Source organism: Ictidomys tridecemlineatus, chromosome 6 (assembly GCF_052094955.1).
Source record: "Ictidomys tridecemlineatus isolate mIctTri1 chromosome 6, mIctTri1.hap1, whole genome shotgun sequence".
Taxonomy (NCBI): Eukaryota; Metazoa; Chordata; class Mammalia; order Rodentia; family Sciuridae; genus Ictidomys; species Ictidomys tridecemlineatus.
The window spans coordinates 41,935,320-41,953,762 of NC_135482.1; positions in this window are offsets into that span (position 1 = coordinate 41,935,320).

An 18,443-nucleotide genomic window follows, 5' to 3' on the forward strand; every position below is an offset into this window, starting at 1 on the left:
ATTCCATTGTACTTGACTATACAGTTAAGAAGGTTTTTTTTTTTTCCCAGCTGGCTGCTGTGCTTTGTTGAAGGGCAGCCTGGCAGATATTTTCTGTCAATACACCTTGCTTGAAGTCTGAGATGTGTCTCTCATGTATATTTGCACCAGCTACCCTAACAATTATACCTACAGAAATGGACCCGCTCTCCTGGTGTAAAATGAGCCACTGGCTAAAGGAGGAGTTTGGGCTATTATAAGTTATACTGAGAGTGAGTCAGTTTGGGCACTCAGGAATTTGGGTTATGGGGTTAGAGATTGGTGGTCAGCACCTGGAGAGGATTTATCTTGGAAAAGATTAATGTTTCCTAGAGACTACCATTCTAGGTTTGATGAAACACTTTCTCCCCACCAGCGGCCAGTATCTGAAAACGATTTATCTTGAAAGAGGTGAAAGCCATCCATGTATGGTTTGTTTTCTTTTTTTTTATTGGTTGTTCAAAACATTACAAAGATATTGACATATCATGTTTCATACATTAGATTCAAGTTGGTTATGAACTCCCATTTTTACCCCAAATACAGATTGCAGAATCACATCTGTTACATATCCACATTTTTACATAATGCCCTATTAGTAACTGTTGTATTCTGCTCCCTTTCCTATCCTCTACTATCCCCCCTCCCCTCCCCTCCCATCTTGTCTCTCTACCCCATCTACTGTATTTCACTTCTCTCCTTGTTTATTTACCCATTCCCCTCGCAACCTCTTATGAGTGCTTTAGTATAACAATGAGCGTCTCCCTTCACTACCTTTTCCCAGGCCACACTATCTTGGGGTTTTTCATTTTCCATATCTATAATCTGATAACATTTTTGCCTTAGACAATTACCACTGTCAGCCTTCGTAGGTATGAATTGGAGCTAGGAGAGGCCAGAGTCAGAGAAAAGAGAACCTGTTGGAATAATGAAAGACTAAGGTTTATGAGGATTCAAATTGTAGCAGTGATACTGCTGGTGATAATAGAGTTCTGGAACAGAACTCTACCAAAGCCATAATTTAAAGGTTAGAACAGAGATAGACTTCTCCAGAGAGAAGGGGCCCTAGAGCTGTATATCCAAAGAAGTGAGGGTGTCCTGCCCATTTTGTACATTTTAGAATTCCTTTCTTCTCATAGCCCCCTTTCTCTCTTTCCCCTTTCTTCTTCCCATCCTAACCAGTGGCCAAAAGATGAACCAAAATGTGAGAAGGAAGGCCTCCAGAGCTGTCTCTTTTCTTCCAATCTGTCCAGACAGCAGCCCAGGAGGTGCTTCATGAATAACCTTTTGGGAGGTACAGTTCCCTACAGGCAGGTAACCTTGGTAATGGGGGGACGAGGGGGAAAGGCTCTGGAGGTATTAGCATTTCAGTCCCCCAGAGGCAGCCTGCATCCTCCCAGACACACATCAGCTCCCATTTTCCCAACTGGGCCCAATTATTTATTATGTATATTGACTGTCTTTGCCCCCCTTCAGCAGCACAATGAAGGATACTGAAAGAAGAGAAAAACCTTCAAAATATAAGTAAAATTCAGTAATTGTAAGAAGTTTTAGATGAAGGAGGGGAAAAGAGCTGTCTGGTTCTTTGCATTTTAAATCTTAGAAAGAGACAATGTCACGTTAACATTATGAAAACCTTGTCACTCCAGAAAAAGGATTCTGTGAGAAGTACAGATTTACTTTTTGCTCACACTGAGTTTGAGCAGTGGTCTGCCACTTGACAATTAAAAATACATTTCTGTCTTTATGATTTAAAAATACACTTCTGGTAAGTGTCCAACATCAAAAAGAAAAAGACTGATAGAAAAAATATTTCACTCTCTCTGCCAGAATAATTAGTGAAATTACAAGGAAGGCATGCAAATTTGAGAGTCATTAATGATTACTATTGTGATTTAATGCTTGTTGGAAGTAACACAAAATGTTATAATCAATTTGAAAAGAAATTCGGTAATTTTATTCAAGATCCAGTAAGTCCATAAAGCTGTTTACAGGAAGGGTATCTGGAAAGGAAAGCAAGGAACCTGTAGATGGGTGAGTGAGAAATGAAAGACAGAGACCAGGCAGAGATACACACAACAAACAAAAGCTGTCTCTCCATAGACAGACAGAGGCAACACAGACTTGGAGTTCCAGCCGTCTATGGGGGAGGCTCAGGGATTAGAGCTGGGTGGGTTCTAATGTGGGCAGTGAAGGGTTGGGTTGGTCTGAGGGAGTGGGGAGTCATTCTCTGAAAGGCCCTTGGGTGGAAAGCAAAATTTTTCTAAAAATGGCGGCTGTCACTTAAGAAGCCATCCAGATGCTAAGCAAGGACCTTACAGTACACACCCAAAACAGCTTGAGATATAAAAAAATATTTGGCACACAAAACATCAATCAGTAGTTTTGCTTCTTTTCCCTACAAATATAAGAGTGTTCAAGTTTTTACATATATAGAAGGTATTTCTTTGATTACAACTATGCTTATAAGTTAAATTTGAATAACGGCTTAATGTGGTTTTGGAATATAATTCGGGATCTTAAAAGTAGAAGAAGACCCATAATGTATAAAAACATCTGAAAATAAATGTAAAAATATTCTAAAAAACTCATCCTTGAACAAAAACAATAATAGAGTATGATGACACTTAAAAAAATCTGAAATCGAAGAATAAATTAAACAAAAATTGTAAGAATATTTTGGGGAATAAACAGAAAATACATGCTAAGGTCTCTTCTCATACATGAGGATGGCTATTAGTCTGTGATTTTTTTTTTAACATTAGTTCAAATTAATGGATGCAAATATATTTACAATATAATTGTAAACAGCAAGCAACAACATAAAAGAAAGTAAAAATTTCAACTGCTCTATCACTGTTCACAGAGCATCTCAGTATTTCATGGTATCATTTTTCAGAAGTAAATAGTACTAAGATTCATTTCAAAATATTTTCTAATTTTATAGTTCTCTGCTGAGGCCAGGCTATTAGCATTTTCAATAAATAACAAAGGAAAAATTCATGTGCATTATGTTGGGATTATATATTTTAAATTTATTGAATTTGAAAAAGAAGAAAATAATTTTAGGATTTAATTAGTATAATTCAATTCAGTTTTTTTTTTATAAAAGAGCTAGAAAATGTGATATAAAGAAATTATAAGAAATCAGACTAGATATTGTGTTACTGCAATCAGTACCCCAAAATGAATATAACATATTATGTCTATTTCTTTCTTTCTTTTTCTTTTTTTTAGGATTAGGATTCAAATATAGGGCCTAGTGCATGGTAGACAAGTGTTCTTCCCGTGAGCAAGGCCAGCCCTCTTTTGTCCCATCAGTAAACTAAAATAAAAAAGTAGAATCAAAAGATTCTAAGAATCAAAGTCACATTTTCTCATGCTAGCAGTAAAAGAATCTGGGAGATATGTTTGAATTATAATTCTGAACTGTTGAATTTACGCTATGCCAAAATTTTTAATTGTCATGAGCTTGTTCAAAAAGAAGTCAGCCACCAATCACAAGTATCTCCCAAAACACCAAAAAGAAAATGTGGAAGGTATTTTGAAAATGTAAAAATATCTGAAAAAAAATTGGCAATCTTGCTTCTGGCATTGGATAATATCTATCAACTGATAATTGGCATGCATTTTATAAGTGCTTGATTATTTGAATTAACATTCATATATCCCTGGAGTTTAGATGTTTTTAGCTGTAAAAATAGGTAAACAGATGCATTAGTTTTCTGTTTCTGCTGCAATAAACTAACACAGATTTATTGATTTAAAATAACACCAACTTATTATCATATTCTTAAAAGTCAGAAATCCAAAACTGTGGCTGGGAATGTAGCTCAGTAGTATAGTACTTGCTTGCTGAGGTCTCTGATTCAATCCCCAATACCACAAAAATAAACAAACAAAGATCAGTCTCATTGGGCTGATGTCTCCTGCAGGCTAAGCTAGTCCCTTATGGAGGATAGAACTGGGCAGTGTGTTTCCTCACCTGTTTAACCTGGGGCCTTTATTCTTTGGCTCATTACCATTTCCTTGCCTTACTCTTGCTTCCATTATGATAGCTGCTTCTCTGTTTATGATGTTAGCTTCTTCCCTCTGATAAAATCACTTATGATTAAACATTAGATCCATTTAAATAATCCAGAATAATCTCCATTTCAAAACCTTAACTTAATTATGTCTATCAATTTAAAAAGGATATGAACATCATTGGAATAACCCCTTTTCAGCCTACTGCTAGATATATAGATGTTAGCACTTGGAATCATACATTAATATTAGAAAGTGCACATAGAATTTCGGAACAAGAAGGGTTGATTAGAATTGTTAACATAAAACAAATAGATGGAAAGAGGATCCTACAATGTGTTTCAAGACGATGACTCAAATCTCAGGAAAGAGTCATCATGTGGATTGGAGATACAAGGAGATAAAAATCTGTGAACACCCTTCTGAATATAATAAGATACACTATTAAAGCTATCTAATGGATGGCATGATTGTGGTAAGAGCTTCCAACTTAGAGCAGAGAAGGAAAGAAAAAGAAAAGGCTGAGACGTCATCCCTATTTTTATATATAAACCAGACTTTCCATCAAGGATCACTGAAACAAGCTAGTTTCCTTCTTGTATTCCAGTGGAAATCAAGTGAAAGTAATGTTTGCTTTGTTAACTCTGATAAAATAACAGTTGGAATATGATTTAACATTCCTGGCTTAAGATTGGTAGCTAGTCTAATGCCTAGGTCCTTGATCCACTTTGTGTTGAATTTTGTGTAGGGTGAGAGATAGGAGTTTAATTTCATTTTGCTACACATGGATTTCCAGTTTTCCCAGCACCATCTGTTGAAGAGGCTATCTTTTCTCCAAGGTATGTATATGGTGCCTGTGTTTAATACGAGATAACTGTATTGATGTGGATTTGTCTCTGTGTCTTCTGTTCTGTACCATTGGTCTTCATGTCTGTTTTGTGTCAGTTTCATGCCATTTTTGTTTATGTAGCTCTGTAGTATAATTTAAGGTGTGGCATTGTGATGCCTCTTGTTTCACTTTTCTGAATCAGGATTGCTTTGGCTATTCTAGTCCTCTCATTTTCCAAATGAATATCATGACTGCTTTTTCTATTTCTATAAAGAAAGGCATTAGATCAGAGACCCTGAACCTACTAGAACAAAAAGTAGGTTTTTTTGTTGGCTTGGGCACCGAATCCCTCAATATGACTCCTAAAAAGCAAGGAGTAGAATCAAGAATCAATAAATGGATGGTATCAAATTAAAAAACTTCTTTATAGCAAAGGAAATAATCAAGAACATGAATAGAGAACCAATAGAATGGGAGAAAATCTTTGCCACCTGCATCTTAGAGCATTAATCTCCAGAATATGTAAGAACTCAAAATCTCAATTCCAAAGAGAAAATAATCCAATCAATAAATGTGCAAAGGAACTGAATAAGTACTTTGCAGAAGAATAAATACTATTGGTTAAAAAAAAATGTTCAGCATCCCTAGCAATTAGAGAAATGCAAATTGAAACTACCCTGAGATTTTATCTCACTTCATTCAGAATGGCAATTCTCAAGAATACATGTAACAATAAATGGGAAAAATTATACTCATTTGGCTGGCAAAACTACAAATTGGTGAAACCACTCTGGAAAACAGTATGCAGATTCCTCAGAAAACTTGGAATGGAAGCACCATTTGACCCAGTTATCTCACTCTTTGGTATATATCCAAAGGACTTAAAATCAGCATACTATAATGTTGCAGTCATATCAATGTTTATATCAGTTCAATTCACAATAGCTGAGCTATGGAACCAACCTAGGTGCCTTTCAACAGATGAATGGATAAAGAAAATGCAGTATAAATACACAATGAAATATTAGACATAAAGAATGAGATTATGGCATTTGCTGGTAAATGGATGAAACTGGATAATATCTTGCTAAGAAAAATAAGCCAATCCCAAGAAAACAGAGGCTGAAGTTCTCTGATATGCAAATGCTAACACATAATAACAGGGAAGGGTAGAATAGAAGTTCATTGGATTAGACAAAGGGGAATGAAGGGAAAGGAGGAGAAAGGGAATGGGAAAGACTGGAATGAATCGGACAAAACTTTCCTGTGTTCATATATGAATACACATCATGTACAACCAGCCACAAGAATGGGACTATATATTCCATGTATGTATCATATGTTAAAATACATTCCACTGTCATGTATATCTAAAAAGAAAAATGAAAAAAAATTAAAACGTTGGTAGCTATATTCTACATGGCTTCTACTGCCTCTTTTTTAAAAATTGTAAGGATCAAGATTATTAAGTTGCTTGGCACATGCAAACAAGAAAAGAACCTAGAAATCAAAACTAAAGATAATCAAAACTTTCTTTTATAGTATTACTCAGCTTGTAAAAAACAGGTTCTTTGGATATATTTTCTGAGTAAAATAGGCATCATTATTATCTTCTTCAGTACTTAACTATAACAACATCATAGTGATTGAGAATAATGAATTATGTGACTAAAAGTTATTTAAACATTGCAACCTTAGATGGCACATTGTTGTCTCTCCCCAACACACACACACACAAAAGATCTATTTTGAGAAATAATTTCAGGCCAGGAATTTTAGGTAGGGTTAGAATATTTTCCTTTCCAACATACAATTGTGATCTGAAAATCAAAGAAATATTTTTAATAATCATTAAGTTATCAAATCAATTTTTATATTTATCATGTGAATATGCAAATAATATGACTAATTTAAACATTTAAAGTGACTTTTTTCTAAAGAAAAAATTAATAGAGTACACACTTAAAATGTATGCATTTTTTAACATCTGCCATGTTTAAGCTGAATTTTTTTTTCAGTGAGCAATGATACAACCTTGAACATAGATACTCTTTGATCATGAGCCTAAAAAACTGCTTGCATTCATAAATACATAAGTATTTATTTTTATGAAAATTTATTTAGAAGTTATCATCCAACGAACTTGCAGAGCTTTTGCTTATTATATGATACTGCAAAGGAGCAACTCTGCCAGCCCCAGACGGAGGCAAAGAACACTGGTCTCTGAAAACTCTCTCATTAGTCAAACATATTTATCCCAAGATTTTTAAGTACAAAAGACATAAGTATCTCTCAGAAAATGGTTTCTCTAAAATTATATGTAAAAATGAACTGAAGTATCTCATCCTTAATGACTTAATTTCTTAAGTCATTCTTTTGAGAAATAACATGTAAGAGAAATTTTGTTTCTGCTTTATTTAAGCTTATTTATTCTTATATAATTATAACTTTAATTATTATAACTTAAATCTAGTTAGTTTTAAATGTTTGTTTTATAATGTAAATGCTTACTAACACTCAAACTTTCATTTCTTTAACTTTCTGAGTCTTCCTTTAAATTTTTCCTTACTTTTATTGATTTCCAGGAAAGGAGATTGAGATGAAGTCTAAATTTGACATAAAACATCATCTAGTAGTTAAATAATTTAAAAAATGAGGATTCATCAGGCTTTATAAATCTCATATTATTTAGGACACAAAGGAATTCTTATCTTGTAGGATTCCAGAGTTAACCAAATCTATTATTTTAGGTAAGATTCTGAGCTAAAAGAGGTGAAATAATAGATCAAAGATCTTAATATTACCTAGTATCAACTAATATCAAGTAATTTAATATTTTAGGATTAAAGGCAATCAAGAGGCACAGATGAAGTAGAAAGAGGTCTGGAATAACTATAATCACTAATTTTTCTGCTCTAGCCATGTATTTTTTTCTTTAAATATTTATTTTTTTAGGTGTAGATGGACACAACACAATGCCTTTATTTTTATGTGGTGCTGAGGATCAAACCTGGGTCCCACCTGTGTAGGTAAGCGCTCTACCACTGAGCCACAATCCCAGCCCATAGTTATGTACTTTTGATAGTAAAGTTTCCCAAGTGAGGTTCTGTGAGGTCAGTATCACAGCTGGGAGGGGAAAAGTATGCAATATCTCCATTTTACCTCTCAGAATGTTATAAAACATTCTGAATCTCATAAATACATAGATCCTGGTTTTATTAACTACAGGTAATCTTTAGCCAAGGGCATCTTGTTAAGAACTTTCTGTAGCTTAGAACTCTTTCAAATATTATTAGCCTAATCATCCAGCCGCCCAGTTGACAAAAGTATTTAGGGCACCTTAACTTCCTTTTATTTTTCCAGGGACTTCCCTGGAAAAGAGAAGGAGGGATTGGAGTGCAGGACAGCTGTTTCTCTCCTTCCTTGGGCTTATTTGGTGATCAAATCATCATTCTTGAAGGAGAGCCCATCAGGAGATAATCTATTAGAAGGCCCTAAAATACAATCTGCTAGTGAAGGACAAAACTGTGGCAGTTTACAACAAAGTATAGCTAACTGACATCCCTCTTAATAGTCTCGATTTATTTAGAAAATAAAAATCAGAAAGGAAGCCTTTAAAAATAAATTGAAAACAACAGAATAACAAAATAAGAATGATAATACAAATGGCTCTGGGAATCAGTATAGCACTTTTATCAAATAAAACGTACGAAAAAGTAATAATGGTGATAGGTAAAAACATTTGACAGTTGGGTTTGACTAGCATAACTAATAAACCTGTAACATTTCTTAAAGAGGTAGTTGGAAAAAAATTCTTCATCAGCAAAAAAAATTAGCTATTTTTCATCCTGCAATTCCAGAAAAATATGTAAGAGTCAATAAAAAATAAGATCTGATATGAGGAAATTATGTTATTTGCATGTATGAATATGCCGCAATGAAACCTATTATTTTAGAATATTTCAATATTTTATTTTCCAATGGTATCATTCTCATTATAGTTGAGAAAATGTGTATTGACAGAGAATGGCGTATAAAATGTTATGAATATCAAGTCTTTTTTATTAGCTTAAGGTAACCAGACTACATTCATAACCAAAGCACAACCTACAAATATAAATTTTAATGAGTTGTCACTGACGTGTTATTAACAGTTTTGATAATATAAAGATAGGGATGTAGCATTACAACAATATGACAAGTGCATATTACTTCTAATTATTATCAAAGATGAGAAAGATAATAAGTTTTTGAAAGTTTGAAGTTAAAAAAATATGTTTTATCTATCATTAACTTATTTAATACTAGAGCATTATTCTTATTTTGTTTTATGGAGTTTCGGAGTTAGGAAAGGCTAGACACCATGTGCCAGGTAATAATTTAAATCTTTTCCTCTACTTGAACTTTTGAAAAGTATTGGTCATATAGCATATTATGGTATCAATATGGGAAAATACAAAAGATTACATTGTAGCTAAATATGCTAGAACATATTTTCTTTAGGGTTGTCATCATAGTGACAGATTTTAGAATATGTTAAAATTTGGGAGGGAATTTATTTGTTTTTTGGTAATTAGCATGAAAACATACTTAAGTTTAAGGAAACTTGCATTTCACATTGATGCTTCAATAATACATGAAAATATTGTTGAAATGTAAAAAGATGTATTAGGACTATTTGCTATCTAAAGAATAAAAATTTCAACATTTAAAAAAATATTTCCATCACCCTTTGCAGGATTCAGCATTTCAGAATATTATAATTTTCTCTCTGCATAAAAGTCTCACGTATTCTCTCATGAAACCTATTCTAAAGTGACATACAGCTAGATAACCCCTTTGAATTGGTGATTAAGCAAACAGTAAGAAGGCTTGGAGCAGTTCTTATGGTAGTAAGGCAGCATTGTATATTATATTAGGAACTAAACTATGCAAATTAATGGAGAAATGAGAAATGGCAATGCTGCCCTTGCAATTAATTACCATCATCTTGTAGTTGATGCATATGTGAATTTAGTATTACATGGTTCAAATGATTCAAGTTGGAATTTCATTCATGCCTCTTAGAAACAATGCTATGCCGCAGTCTGGCCGGGCACAATTCAGGAGCCACTTGTCAAAAGAAACTTTATTTTTAGAACCACACATGCCAAACAAAACAGCTCCTCAGGAAAACCCTCAGAGCCCAACTGCCACCACTGGCTTCCCACAAGCTTCTCCACCTCCCCTACTCCTCCTGCTCTTGAGGTTGATTGGCTGGGTCGCATGGGTGGAGCCAAAAAAGTTCCCCAATGAGCAGCTCTGTGGTCTGAAAGGGCAGGGAAACAACCCAATGAGCATCACCGCAGAGGAGCCAATCAGTTGGCAGCTAGAAGTTTCTGGGGCCGCTGTGAGCAAAACATCAGCTGGCAGCTGTAAGTTTGCTGGCAGCTGTAAGTTTGCCGGCAGCTGGAAGTTTGCTGGGGCCCCTTCGGCTGTGGCTCTCAACATCTCCCCCTCTCTGTTTAAACAACAAGCATGTGGCTTAGGGACCGTGCCTGCCTTAGGTTGTCCAATAGTACATATGGTCCTTACCCGTTATCAGATGAGCTGACCTCAAGGTGTCAGCCTCCTGTCTTAGGATGGTACCATTGCAATTGGATCTTACCCATCACTGACTACCGGTCCAGTATACAGCCACACCTGTGGATAGGTCTTTGTACCAGCGGGGGGTTGAGGTTCTTTGCCTCACCTCTGTTGGCCCCCATATTTTAGCTGAACGACCATGACAAGCAGAAGGGAGGAAGATACACCAAGCCAATTGAAGGCTCCTTTTGGAAAAATTGTACCACCGAATGACATCATCAGCAAAAATACCCCAACACTACCACAAGTCGCAGCACCAACAGATAGTTCACAATGCATACAGGTGATACATAGTCCAGGCAAGTTCTGCAAGCAGTTCAGTGATGGCTATTGCAGAAGCTGTAGATTGGTTTTATCTTTGTCTTCACCAGCACTGGGATGAAGATAAGAATTCTGGCAATAATGGTTAAAGAAAAGATTATGTAACATTCCAGAAGGCACTAAAAGAAAACAATTTTCTTAACAATTTACATTATCTTGAACAGAATTATTAAATATAATGAAAAGGAAAGATCTGTTAACCTCCTTTTTTGTTCACATATTAAAACAATCCTCAACAGTTGTTTACCCAATTTAAATTAAACCATTTAAATCACATGAATAAAAAAAAAAATATTTGGATCCATTTTTTCATGAGCTCTCATCATATATGATATATGGACATACGTACATACAAACATACAACATAAAACACAAGTGTGCACACAACACATACCATAATACTAAAGGCCTTATAACTTTTTACAGGTGAAATCTCCATTGCAGTGTTTAAAAACTCTATAGTCAAAATATAGAACTGATCAGCAAAACATTAACCTAGGTCTGTATGAGCTCAAAAAACAAAATAGAACTTCATGATGTGGGAAAGGGCAATAATAAAATAGATATTGTAAAAAGCATCCTGGTTCTGTCACAGATGTAAGGGTAGCCAAACTAGAGTTCTGGATATCAGCTGTTATGGATTTGAGCCAAATCATCTTCTTTTTGGTCTGTAGAAATCGCTTTAGTTAATCTCTCTGGAATCCAAATTGGCTGCTGTTCTCCCTGTGGAAACACACAAACAGACCCCTGACTCCAGACAAACTGGGTCAGGACCTTTTCATTGTCCTGTTAGAATATCCTTCCAAAGTACTTTGGGCTTATGTACATTTTTTGGACACATATGCCTTTCCGCAGCACTAAGTCCTGATGAATCCAAATTTAAAAAGTTTAGAGTAAAAAGGGTTATTTTAAGTTTATCTTTGGGGAATATATACCCCTTCCCAATTCCTTCTTTTTGCTTTAATAAGGACATTTTAAAAGGAATTGCCCCATAGGAGGAGGGTTTAACAAAACTAGGTATCAAAAAAGTAGAATACCGGGTATTTGCCCACGATACCGTAGAGGGAGACATTGGGCTAATGAATGCCGTTCTCAAACCACCATAAATGGTACTCCATTGTCAAAAAACGAACAAAAACCAGGTGTTTATCCACGATATCATGGAGAAAGGCATCGGGCTCCATTGCCAAAAAATGGACAGGGGGGCACAATGCTCCGGGGCCCCAAACCACAAATATACGGAGCACTGGAGGAACCCAGCAACCTCATCAGGGTAGTGCCCAGGACACATTGTCCATTAGATCCCTCATCAGACAAACCAGAGGGAGTGCAGGGTTGGACATCTGTGCCTCCGCCAGATCAGTACTAACTCCAGAGATGGGAGTTCAAATCATTCCCACAGGGGTAAAAGGACCTCTTCCCAAAGGAACAGTAGGCTTATTATTGGGACGCAGCTCTTCTACTCTAAAAGGACTTATGATAAGTCCTGGGGTAATTGATCCCGATTATGAAGGTGAAATAAAAATTATAGCCAGTTCTCCAAAGGGTATATCAGTAATTTCTCCAGGAGATAGAATAGCACAATTACTAATAATACCCAGCCTACATGATAAATTTTCCAGTCGTACTGTAGAAAGAGGTTCCAAGGGATTAGGCTCCACAGGTGTAGATTGGGCTATGCTTTCTTTAAATTTAGATTCTCACCCCATGCTAAAACTAAATATTCAAGGACATGAATTTAATGGGCTACTGGATACAGGTACAGACCTTAGCATCATCTCTCATCAAGAATGGCCAAAATATCAGCCATTACAACAAGCCACTCAAACACTTTGAGGCCTAGGAGTGGCAACTAATCCCCATAGAAGTACAATGGTATTAGATTGGAAGGATCCTGAAGGATGTGAAGGAACTATACAGCCATATGTATTGGATCATCTTCCCGTAAATTTATGGGGACGAGATGTCCTAGATCAATTAGGTTTGACATTAACAAATAACATCAACCAAAATGCACCCACCATTATGACTAGACAAGGTTTTAGGAAAGGAAAAAGATTAGAAAAACAAGAACAAGGTATAGCAACACCAATACAAATAGATCAAGGAACAGACAGACATGGGTTGGATTTTCAGAAAGGGCCACTGAGACAATAAAAATTACTTGGAAATCAGAAAGACCAGTATGGGTTCCTCAGTGGCCCCTGACTAAAGAAAAGATACAAGCAGCCCATAATCTGGTCAAACAACAATTAGTGGAAGGACATATACAACCTTCTGTATCTCCCCATAATACTCCCATTTTTGTCATCAAAAAGAAATCTGGTAAATGGAGATTATTGCAAGATTTAAGAGCTATTAATAATGAGATGGTTAATATGGTACCTGCTCAATTGGGAATTCCTCAATTGTCTGCTTTGCCAAAAACTTGGTATGTTTTAGTTATAGATATTAAAGATTGTTTTTCTTCAATTCCGATTCATCCTGAGGATAGTCCACGTTTTGCATTTACTATCCCTGCACTAAATCATGAAGGTCCTGATCAGAGATATGAATGGAAAGTACTCCCTCAAGGGATGGCTAACAGCCCAACTATGTGTCAAATTTATGTTAACAAAGTAATCCAGCCACTTAGAAATCAAAATCCTGAACTACAAATATTTCACTATATGGATGATGTATTGTTAGCACACAAAGATAAAAACACATTGCTAGAATGTTATGCCACACTTACAAACTTATTAAAAAATTATAATCTAGAGATAGCAATAGATAAAGTATAATTAAATTTTCCAATTAATTATTTGGGAGTTCTATTATCCTCAACAATGGTCCGTCCACCAAAAATTCAAATACGAGTAGATCAACTCAAATCACTTAATGACTTTCAAAAGTTATTAGGAGACATAAATTGGATAAGGCCTTATCTAAGTATACCAACAGGAGAGTTGGGACCTATATTTGATATCCTAAAAGGTCCATCAGATCCAAATTCACCCCAAATGTTAATGCCTGAAGCAAGAAATGCATTAAAAATCATTGAAACATATATGGAAAATATGCATTTGGATAGAATTGATATAAGTTTGCCTTTATTATTTATTGTACTACCAACAAAAAATATTCCTACAGGAGTATTTTGGCAAGAAGGTCCATTATTATGGATACATTTATCTTATTTTCCTAACACTATTCTTACTAGGTATCCTGAGGCTGTAGGACAATTAATACTCAAAGGAATAAAAGCAGCAAAGGGAGTATTTAGAATTTCTCCCAATAAAATTATTACTCCATATACTATGAATCAAATTGATGAGTTAGCTATAGAGTTAAATACTTGGGCAATAATCATGTGCAAATCTAATGTTTCATTTGATACCCACTTACCATCTAATCCTTTATTGTCTTTTTGGTCATTGCATCCTGTAATTTTTCCAAAAATGACAAGAAAAACACCTAACATGAATGCTCCAAATATATTCACTGATGGGTCAAATAATGGTACAGCAGCAATAGTTACACCTGATCAAACGTTTACATTTTTAGTATCCAAACAATCAGCTCAAAAGGTAGAGCTTAATGCAGTATTACAAGCTTTTGTGATGTTTAAAGATCACTGCCACCAAGCGCTGCAACACGCCACAGCCACCCATAATAATGGAGAACAGTCTGACTGCTGGCTGCGACCTTCGGAGCTAACTGCAGCAGGCATCCCCTGCTATGATTAGCTATGATTAGCTCCTGACACTAAAACAGACTTTCTTAACTGTAGAGTCCTAGAATTTACACAGACTGTTGAAATCCACGACTCAATGAAAAGACCATTGAGACCCCAGGCACCAGCAGAAGTGGAGATTTGCAAATACCAGTTTCAATAAAATTGTAAAAGTAAAAAATATAAAAAAGTTTAGTTTCAGACAGTAAGTTATTCAAAATTTCATATAGATGAGAGAAGTTACCACAAATTAATTAAGGGAGAAATTGCCACTGAGATAAGAGTAATAAGAAGAAGTAAAAGAGCAAGGTACCATGTAAGTTTCCAAGGAAAAAGAGGTCAGATGGTCCAGTGTTGTGTACACAGAGCATTAGACTTGGCAATGCAAATGTCAGCAAAGTGAAAGAATAGTGATAATGATATTTATTGTAAACATTAGAGTCTAGAAACTGTTCTAAGTGCTCTGTATGCATTATATCATTTAATCTAATTATTATCTTGATTTTACAGATGAGGATATTGAGACTTTGAGGGACTGAATTAAATGTATTTGAGCACTTGGATTCTCCTCTCCATAATTGTAATCCCTCTTAAGAAATTTAATGGTGAAGGCTTGTGTGTTGTTTTTTAAGGGGTAGAATTTTGGACAAGTCTTCCAACTAGGCTTTCTGTTGTTCAACCTATTATCAGAGATCCTAGTTAGTCAATAAATTAATTCAGATGCAAGAGGATTAATAGATAAGGAGTTTTCATTATCTATATGTAATTAGCAATATAAAATTATCAAATTAGAATTAAAAGTAGGTTTAGCAAGTTGTTCTAAGACAAACATAAAATAATACCATTTGATATATACACTTCTCCTACACCTTACTACATAAAGTAAGTCATCACATGATTACAAAAGAAAATACCACCCTAAAGTAAATTCTTCAAAACTTCCATATTGACAAGAGAAACTACCTTAAATAGATTAAGGAAAAATGAATTAGAATTAGACTCTATCACTTGTTTAAGTGTTATAATTTTTCTTTAAGTTTAATTCTGATATAAAGATATATGCATTAGTTGGGTGTAGTGGCACACCTCTGTAATCCCAGTGACTCAGGAGGCCAAGCCGGAGGATCACATATTTGAAAACAGCCTCAGCAATTTAGCAAGGCACTAAACCACAAGACCCACATAAAAAGACTGAGGATGTGGCTTAGGGGTTTACACACCCTTGAGTTTCATCTCTAGTAACAGAAAAAAAAAAAAGAGCACATATACATCAAAATGCCAGAAACATTGGTAGCCTCAAATAATAAGGAGATTAACAGAATATTGCATTCATGTACTTGCTGGAAATCTCCCTGGGATATTTAATAGGGATAAAATACATACCATGTAGATATTGTGATTCTAATATTATTTACCAACATGATTTCCAAAGGGGTTGTGATCTCCTTAAATTGTATCTCTGTATGTCCAGTTGTTTGGTCCATAAAAGTTATAGCTTCCATTGGCCTTTTACTTTTTCTGTAATTTCTGTCACTTTGACCTTCAGCATTTACAAGGATTTGTTCAGGGAGATCCAGAACATGTTTACTCCTCCCTGCCTCCATTACTACATTCATTGCTGTATCTCTCCAGTCCAAGCTATGTCATTCACACTTGGATTTTTGTATTCATCTCTTTGGTGTTTTTTTCCTGCTTTTTTGCATGCATTCAGTGTGCTCTCAACAACAGTTAGAATAACACTATCAACATGTAAAATGGATCATATTTTTCCCTATTAATTTTGGTGGAATCTCATCCAAATCAGAATAAATGTGTCAAAGTCTGTATAGTGGCTTGCAAGTCCCTTCATGAGCTAGATCTTCTGGTTCCTTTGTGTATTCTCTTGCTTTGTTTCTGCCAGATCTGCTTTCATCATTTCTGTTCCTGTATCACTTCTGAAACATTCTAGACAGTCTTCTAGAGCACACTGTAATCTTTACTCTTCCCTCTGTCTGGAAGGCTCTTCCACAGATATTGCATGCTTTGCTGACTCACCAGATTTGTTTTTGTTCAAATTTCATTTCCTCAGCAATCCTTCCTAATGCATCCTATACGAAACTGCAATTCCCTAATCTCCTAAAACTTCTTTTTCTTAAACTCTCAACTTTGTCCAGCATTTTTATATGTCAATGTGTTCAACTTTTTACCATCAATAGAGGGGAAACTCTGTAAGGAAACAATGCAACATATTCACAAAACCTAGAAGGTTCCTTGGAACTTAATCAACACGCAAAAATTACTTGTCGAATGAAAGGATAAATAAATATCAAAGATAAATTTTTGAGCTAATTGAAAATAGAGCAAATCCTTTGTCTTAACATATCTTGTCTCCATTAATGTGATCCATTAAATTATGGCAATAACACAATCACTATAATAATTATTATTTGAATTGAATATCTGTTTAGAAATTAACTTTTGGGAGTTGAATGTGGTTTCATTACTTGGGAGATTGAGGCAAGAGGATGGGAAATTCGAGGTCATTCTTGGGAATTTTGTGAGACCTTGTCCCAAGTAAAAATTTTGGATTTTAAAAAGATTTTGGAATGTATCTTAGTGGTAGAGCACTGGTCTATCACGTATAAGTCCCTGGGTTCAATCCCCAGTCCCAGAAAAAAAAGGGGTGGGGAGAGAAACTTTTATTGTAAAGAACTTGCTTCTGTTCAAATTGAAATATTTTGGGTTTCAAACTAATAGAATGTATTATTTTTGTTTGTTTGTTTGAACAAGTTACTGAACTGATCATAGCAGGAGAATGTATTAGTGTGGATAAATATTTTTTAATAAAGGTAAGTTGCAAGAGAAATGTTCACTTATCTGTTTTATTGTTGATTCCAACACAACAGAATCATTTTTCTTATTTCTCATCCTTTCTAACTTGCCTAATTTGCTGAATTCTCCATTTATTAATGCCTCTTTGACCAGCTGACAAGCTGACCCCCTACCTACAGAAACTCTTCTATTCACAAGCCATTTTTTTTCTTTCTATAGTTCTACCTGATTTTTTTTCTTTATTCACACTTTTCCTTTCCACATGTTTTACAACACCTGAAACATTCTTTGTTGAGATACTCTTCAAGGTCTACTCCATACAATCTCTCTCTAATATTCCCATATAAGAAACCCACTCTCCTCTAAGGAAAGTTTTCTTTCTAGTTCCCATCTATAAAATACTGAGTTTGCCCATTCACAAAGATCCATATGCTACCGCCTCTCTATTTTTTTTCCCTAGACCCACCTTGCTATAATTCCCTACCCTAAACTCTTTCCTTACCTGTCTTCCCATCAGAGTTAATTAAAATCTCAAACTTAACATCCTATTATACCACAAATATTCATTTCTGCCTCTATCATCCCAGATATTTGTAGAAATCTTTGAAAGCATTATATAAATCATTTTCAGTTTTGCATTATATCTTCTGAAGCACCTAGAGAAGAATATTTTATAGTAGGTACTCACTATTTATTTTAAATAAGATATTACAGTTAAGGATATTGTTAGAGTCATAACCTTGCATTGTATGCAAGTTAACTGACCAGTGTAGATTATAATTTCCAAATTAGGCATATGGTGGCATTAATACATTATGCCCTTACAATCCCTAATTTTCCTGTCAATATAAAATAAATGCAGGAGGCAAAAAGAAAGAATGAGAGAGAAAAAAAGTGTATTTAGTTAGAAAATCTGCAAAGGCTATCTGTAAATAATTCTCATATTTTATGGGTTTGCCTTTTACTCATATACTTGCAACATCAACTTCTTCCATCATTTACTTTGGTATTCACTTGTTTCTTTATATATCTGCTCCTTTGCTCAATGTGAGCTGTTAAAATTTCCATTTCAATTTAGTTGATTATAAAACAAAACCA